Genomic DNA, 7,343 nt, shown 5'->3' with positions numbered 1-7,343 from the left:
AGAAGTCGTCGTCTTTCACTCCTATGCCCGTCCAGGTGCGGTTGTTCACGTAGGTGGGGCATAATAGCACGATATAGTCAAAGCGGTATCTAAAGGGTCCTAATAGCTGCTCTACCACGAACTGGGTCTTTCCGCAGCCGGTGGGTCCTACTAGCAGAGCGTTACAAGGCATGTGATCTGGGTTCATATATAATGGAGCCCGTGGAAGCAGTCAGAGCGATGGTTAACAAACTCGAAGATAAGTCGGACACGATAGAGATGCAAAGGGAGGAGATCAATCGATTAAAAGAGCGCGTGCAGGAGTTGTACGACGAAATGTGCGGCCTGAAGCGCGCAGAAAGGTTTGGTGCGCTCTTGACGATGGCGGGCTGGGCAAAAGAGTCCGTTAAGGACTTCATGCGGTATCCCTTATAAGGCTTAAATAACACTTAGTTATAATGGAGTGTAAGAATTGTGGTAGGGGCTTTAGCTCCAAACAGCGATTAGAATATCACGTAGAAAGAAGGGTATGCGATAAAAAGAGGGTTAACGTTACGATTTGCGAGGACTGTGATAAGCAGTTTAGCAGCGTGCAGGCGCTGGAGTATCACCGCAATAAGAGGGTGTGCTTAAAGAACGTATGCGTGCGCTGCGACGAGGAAGTTACCAACGCATGGCATCGACATAGATGTCTAGGGTACGACTTAACCGGCGTAGCATGCTCAAAACATGGTGACGTTGCGGCGCGATGCTGTCCCGTCGACACCGCAAAGAAGTTAACGCGCCGTAAGAAAGAAATAGATCAGATCTTCGTAATGTTTGACCGCGCGGAAGGTGTGCGCTGGGAAAACAGGGAATATTGGGAGGCAGACTGCGAGCGCTGCGGCTGTCAAAGAAGTGACCAACATATTTGGCATTGCCTGTATGAGGGTCAAGGCGGCTTTAAAGAGTACTTAGATCGCTTTAATGGTTGGCATGCGAGTAATGAGGCGGTCAAGAAAGCCCGTAAGGGATAAAAAAGGAATAATAAAGGTCTTGGTTTGCGCAAAGAGTCTCAAACCTTGATCTTATTTTTATTGTTGTTGTGTTAACAATCAACAATAATTATGAGGACCCCTTTTAAGAGGATCCTGCAGGATTTAACAAATCAACAAGAATAATAGAGACCCCTTTATATGCTAGCCTACCCAACCGCCTTCCTTGTAGGATTCCTAATCGCCCTTTCAATATATGGACTGTATTACGTGCGAGCCCCCTGCAGATTGCATTACCCCTTGTAAGCCGCCGATACCCAAACCGCGTAAAAAATACACCTGCCTTCATTGCGGCAGTGCATTTCTCGAAGAATCCTTTGTGGGCCACTGGTGCTCCGCGGATCCTAAAGCGCCGCGGACCCTATTAGACGTCCTTACGAGTGCAGAGGACTCTCAGGCTCATACTTGACTACGTCAAATACCCACCTACCATCCTTTTTACCATGACTCATAACATGGGTAACGTCCTGCCCTTCAATGGCGTACCTTATCCTATTGGGCGCCCAAAGGGTGTATATTCTTTTTTTATTCTTTAAGACCAAGCGCAGGCGGTCGATGTCTTCGAAGACTACGTAATTCTTTATCTCGTAAATCTCCCCCACCACCAAATCGCGCCAGTGCGTTTGTATGAACTTTAACTCGGCGAATTTATCCTTGTCCATTATACCTATGGAATATTCTCAAATGCGTTGCCAGAGTCTGCGCGCTCTTAAAGCGCTTATAGCACCACCTACATGGTAAACGCATTCCTTGTGCATACTCCGTGATCTCCCTGCAAATGACATCGTAGTCGTTGCCAATTATTACCTTATAGCCGTTTTCTTTGTACCTCTGTAAGAGTAGTCGCTGATCCTCGGATAATACCCCGTTGCCTTTAGGGGTCTTCAGCTCTATACAGAATCCATGGTATCGCACGTGTGCATTAAGGATTAACAAGTTGGGTTGACCTTTTTGGTAGCCCTTCTGCCAGCACTTTATACGTTTGCCGTCCGAATCCTGCAGTTCGCCTAGACCAGGGGTCACGAGCATTTGGGGGTAGAATCTGCGAATGTAGTCGACCACTTTCTTATGCAGGTCGAATTCATTTTCGATCTTAAATACTAACTTGTTTGGACCGTCAAACCGCTTTTCTATTGCATATCGACCGTCCTTACGCAGCGCGGGTAGGACTTCCTCGAAGACCCAATCCTGAAATGCTTCTGCCTTTGGCATCTTTGAACTACATATTAATTAATAAAACCCAGGTTCGGATATTAACACGGAATGTGGGTGAATAGTAGAAGGGACGCGATTCGTTACCCTTAACTCGCTCAGCCTTTTCTTGTGTTTTTCAGAGACGTGGTCACTTATAGCTTTTTTGGTGTTTTCGTATCCTAACGCAGCTGCCACTTCCTTTGCTTTGAAGTAAGGCTTGTCGCCTTGCACTATGCATTGCAGTTTGGTTTCGTTGTTTTGAAATACGCGCAACATGGTATATTAGACAAATATTTCAATAGGCGACGCTCTTTAGCTGATTCATTTCCACGCTCAGCTGCGCGTCCGACACCACGAAAACGTAGCAGTTTATTTTGTCGCTGTCGCCCGCACTGGCGTTCTTGGTGCGCTTGATCTCCAATGTTATGCCATCCTGCGTATTTACTAGACGTAAACCCTGACCATGTAGGTCTTCGTCGTTAATGGTGCGCATATCGATCCATAACGCATATTTATCCTTAAAGAATTCCTCAGGGCTAATTTGGTCGCCAAACTTGCGCATTGCCTCCCTGTACACGTCTGCGGGCTTTATTCCCTGGGAGTAGACCTTGTTTGGAAAGCCGTTTATGTTGACCCCTACGTTAGTAATGTTAGGGTTGTGAAAGGCCTCGGAGTCGCGCTTACCGGCCTCGTAGGGCTTAGCAAACACCAGCATTAACCCCGTGAGACTTCTTCGGGGGAGGTTAATGCTTTGGTTGATAACCTCGTCCGTCTTATCCAAGAAGCTAAATGTCTTATACATCACTACGTGGTCGTAAAGGAATGCCTTTCCGGCACTGTATTCCATGCCAGCGCTACGGGCCAGCTCTTCGCTGTACACGGTCTCGTACTGTAGCTCTAAGTTGGTAATAGAGTATGGGGTTGTTGTGGTAAGTGCAGTGGTCAGCCCACCAATGATGTTATTAGCATCTGCTAAAGTAACTTCAAACTGTAGCTCGGATAACTGTCTTGGGTAATACACACCGTGATTCGTAATCACTTCAAAGTCCAGTGGTATGACGTACTTGCTACCATAGGCGGTCTTTATTCGCTTTGCGTCTGCCACTGCGGTTTCTCCGCTGCTGTCAGTAGGTTGCGTTTTCGTAGGTGTGCGGACCTTACGCAGAATGACACTACCAATTCCTTTTTCTATCCTTTGCGCGCGGTCAAATGCTGTCAACCATAGATCCTTATAGGTGGTATACAGATCGTACCTATTTAAGTCCAGCAAGGATTTCCCGGCGAACTTTACGCGCATTTTAGAAACAATGTTGCGACCCACGTTGTTAACGATAATCCTTTCGTCTGTGGGGTCAGACTGCACCGCTAGGTCGAACCTTAAAGCCAAAGTGCCGGGTACCAATACTAGGTTATCCGTTAGGCGGGGTACGCCTACGTACAGCGTCTCCCCTGGCTTTGCGCTAGAAGGCGTAAAGGTAACCCGATGAAAGGTGCGTTCTGCTTTCAGCCCGCCAACCTGCTTAGGTAATACGTTGGGATTTAACTTTGAGCTTATCATATATAATGGAAGTAGAAGGAACGGATTTTGATCCCCTTACCGAAGAAGGCCAGGCTGACATTAACAACGAAGAATACGACGAATGGACTAAAGGCGCGGAAACCGACCCCCTAGTTTACGACGCAGCCTTAGAAAACAAGTATGGTAGTAGATGGAAAAGCGCTAAGGCCACCTTAAGACGCATGTGGGAATCAAGGAACCGCGGCAGCCCCGTCCCAGAGTACTTGCAACTTCAAAACTTGGAGCAGCCGGAGGCAACCACACGGGAAACCATAGAGTGGGCAATGGAAGAACTAAGGATGCGTTATTCCCACCTTGATGCTGATGACATAAAGCTCCCAGAGCGCGGAAACAAAGTCCTAATAAGCGTTAGAGACCTGAGGTATCCCGAGAAGGACCGCTGGACGAAGCCACAGCTTCTTTTCGACGAAAGTGGCTCGGTTAAGGTTAACGTGGCAAGATTAAGGGGCTTCCAAGTGGCTACCCGGAGCGCTTTAGAGCGGCTGGAGACCTTAAATGAAAGGGTCGCGCTAGAAAAACGCGCTGAGGAGCTGCAAAAAACGTTAAAAGAAAGGGAGGAAGAATACGCAAAGCAAACTCAGCTAATTGTCGATGCTGAAAAAAAGTTCGGTAACGAAAGAATGATGGAAATGAGAAACCACTTGGATAAAGCCCTGCGGGAAAGGGAGAAAGCGCAAAGGGACCTGGAGGAGGCTAAAGGCTCAGGCGCCTCGGTGGACGCGCTGCGAGAAACGTTGGAAGAAAGGGAGGAAGAATACATGAAGCAAAACCAACGGCTTGCCGACGCACATAGGAGGGAAGTCGAATTTAAAAATCAAGAAATAAGTGAGCTGGTAGACCAAAGAACCCGAATTCGGCGTGAAAGGAATCAAGCACAAAAGGCTCTTAACCTCGCCCTGCAAGAGTTGGACTTAAGAAGCGAAGATGCTAATGACTTACAAACTACCATAGCCGGCTCTTTAGTGGAACGGCGACGGTTAATGGCTGAAATTAATACTAAGGAGGAACAAATCCGGCAAAGCGATCAAGGCATCGAAGACCTGGAGGGGCAAATAGAGCGGCAGCAAGAAGTAATTGCGGACCAAGCTCGCCCCGAAGAGGAAAGGGAGGCTGCCCAAAGGGAAACAGAAGATCTAGAGGTGCGCCTTGCGGAATTACGGGCGCAAAAGGAAAACCTGGAAAAGGAGCTGGGGCTTACCACCAAGGAAAAGGTAAAAAGAGCCCTTTTGAAGTATGGCGTTTCGCTGGCGTTTGCGGTCGCTATTTCAAGCGTAGTAGGAGTTATCCTTAACGCGCTTAAGGCTACAGGCGCGGGCGTAAAGAAATTAGGCAATGGACTGACGGACTTGGGAAAAAAGGTGGCCGCCGGTCTTCCTGGGCTGCTGGGTTCGGTTGTTTCCTTGGCACTTAGGGCCGGCGGCGAACTGTTAAAGTTCGTGGGAAGTAACATTTGGATCTTGGTTGTCGCTATCGGGGTGGTCCTCTTAAAGAAGATCAGATGATTCCTTGTCCTTGTGTATTACTCGAGGCTTATCGTCGTCGTCGGACGCCCGAGGCATCCTCGACTGGGGATAAGTAAAGATAGTATTCGCGCCGCCTTGATAATACGGAACTAGCGGCAGCACACTCATGGTGCTAATGGGTTTATGATTCCAAGTGGCATCCGGTGTAGGTTCGGTTGCCTTACCCGCAGCATTTATTCGGACAATGCTGGGCTTGGCGCCGGCGGCAGTGGCATCGCTGGGGCGAATCTGAAGCTTCGCATATTGGCAATTGGCTATCATGTGAAAAGTTAATGGTACTAGGTCTTCGAAGCTATATAGGTTAATCTCGGATGAAAAATGGGCCGGGTGCCTATTATTATTTTTCGTTCTGTAAGGCAACAATGGGGCGTTGGTCTCGTCAACAATCCTAAATCCAATATTACATGAATACCGCTCCGACATACTAATAGTGCATATGATCAATCCCAGCCCCCCAACATCCACCCACAGTCCGGTGTCATACCACTTGTCGCCCACGTAGTCCTTTTCCTCTAGGTAATGAAGAAACCAATCTTCCTTCGCGTGTGGATTCATATATTTAAAGGCTAAGCACCGTAAGAGTGCTAATGGTGTCGTGGTTAAAAGGCTTATCTCTTTGATCCTCTATGCTATTCACGCAAACGCTCCCAGTATCGTCTACGCGCATTTGCAGCTTTACCTTCCCATGACAATCAGCAACCATGTGTAAAGTCCAAGTCGTAAGATTCTCAGCGCTGCCGGGGTACGGCTCTACGGAGAAATGCGCAGGCTCCCTGTTGTTCGTCTTCGCGCGCATAGGCTGCAGTATGCCGTTGTAATCCAGGAACCTAAAGCCCACGTTGGCATGGCTCTCTGTGCCAATGCAAATAGTACAAAGAATTAACTTCTTTCCAGAGTAGTTCAAGTCTACAGACATCCCCGTGACATCAACCCAAGATGCCTGGGTGTATTTTTTCTCGCCTGTGTAAGTCGTATAAACGCAATCTACTCCAGCTACGTAGGGGTTGTTTATCGCCATATATAATAACTCAGACCAACACCCGCGACTGCTAGGCCGGCTTTTAATAAGTTATGGTCATATTCCTCTTCTTTTTTAGGCGCTCGGTATACTTCTTTTGTTAGCTGCACTTTCTTAGGTGGTTGCGTATGGTGCACTTGTTTAGGCTGTTCAACAAAGTGCCTTCTAATAGTGTCAGAGTTCACGTCATTCACCCCAAACTTCATATCCTTAGTAGCTCGCTGCAGTTTGTTGTTGTATCCTACTACAGAACCAGTATTTATAGATAAATTACTGGGCATTAACCAACAACCAGGGGCTACGGCATAGTCCAACCTCGCCTTAGAATTTTGTATAGCTAGTTGGTAACGCTGTACGCCCTTGCTAATGTCGCCCTCCAAGATCGAACTTTCGAATAAGATCAAGGCTTCGGCTCGCGTCTCTTCTGCGGCGCCGGTATTCCCCACTATGCTTGATCGGGTATTTACTTGGGCTCCAAGGATAGAATACACGTAAGCTTCTATGCTGCGATTCAAACGAGCAAGACCAGCTCTAGTTAGTCCTTTACCTTCTGGGGGTATGAAATTAAAGTATTGCTTCGTTTGCTCGTCGTTGGTAATCTTAATAATCAGTGGATTGGCCCCGGCATACTTACCACCCTCGTCTTTGAACAAAGGTCCATCGCGGACTTGCTTGGTATCCTTAACTGGACCCTCCAACCACCACCACTCACTCTTCAAATGATAATGGGTTTCTGGGTGGGAAGCCATGGTCCATTGTAAATTCAACGCGTGGACTTCCTTATCACTTAGCACATGCCCGCCAATCCCCCAATAAGCCCAAATGTGCCCCAAACCATTGTTAGCACCCGCGGTACACCTGAAATCCTTCCCTACAACGCCAAACTCCTAACAAAGTCGGTCGTAAGCAGGAACGTTGTATTTATTATCTCTTGGATAAAACGTGGCATCTCCCGGCAGCGCAATAACACCCATTTCATGTAGTATTCTTCTAACCGTGAAGTGGAAGTGAAACAT

This window comes from Actinia tenebrosa, unplaced genomic scaffold (genome assembly GCF_029948245.1).
Source record: "Actinia tenebrosa isolate PJP-AT-01 unplaced genomic scaffold, QUT_ActTen_1.0 utg165__unscaffolded, whole genome shotgun sequence".
Taxonomy (NCBI): Eukaryota; Metazoa; Cnidaria; class Anthozoa; order Actiniaria; family Actiniidae; genus Actinia; species Actinia tenebrosa.
The sequence above is the reverse complement of the archived record's forward strand: the minus strand, read 5'-3'. Positions refer to the sequence as shown.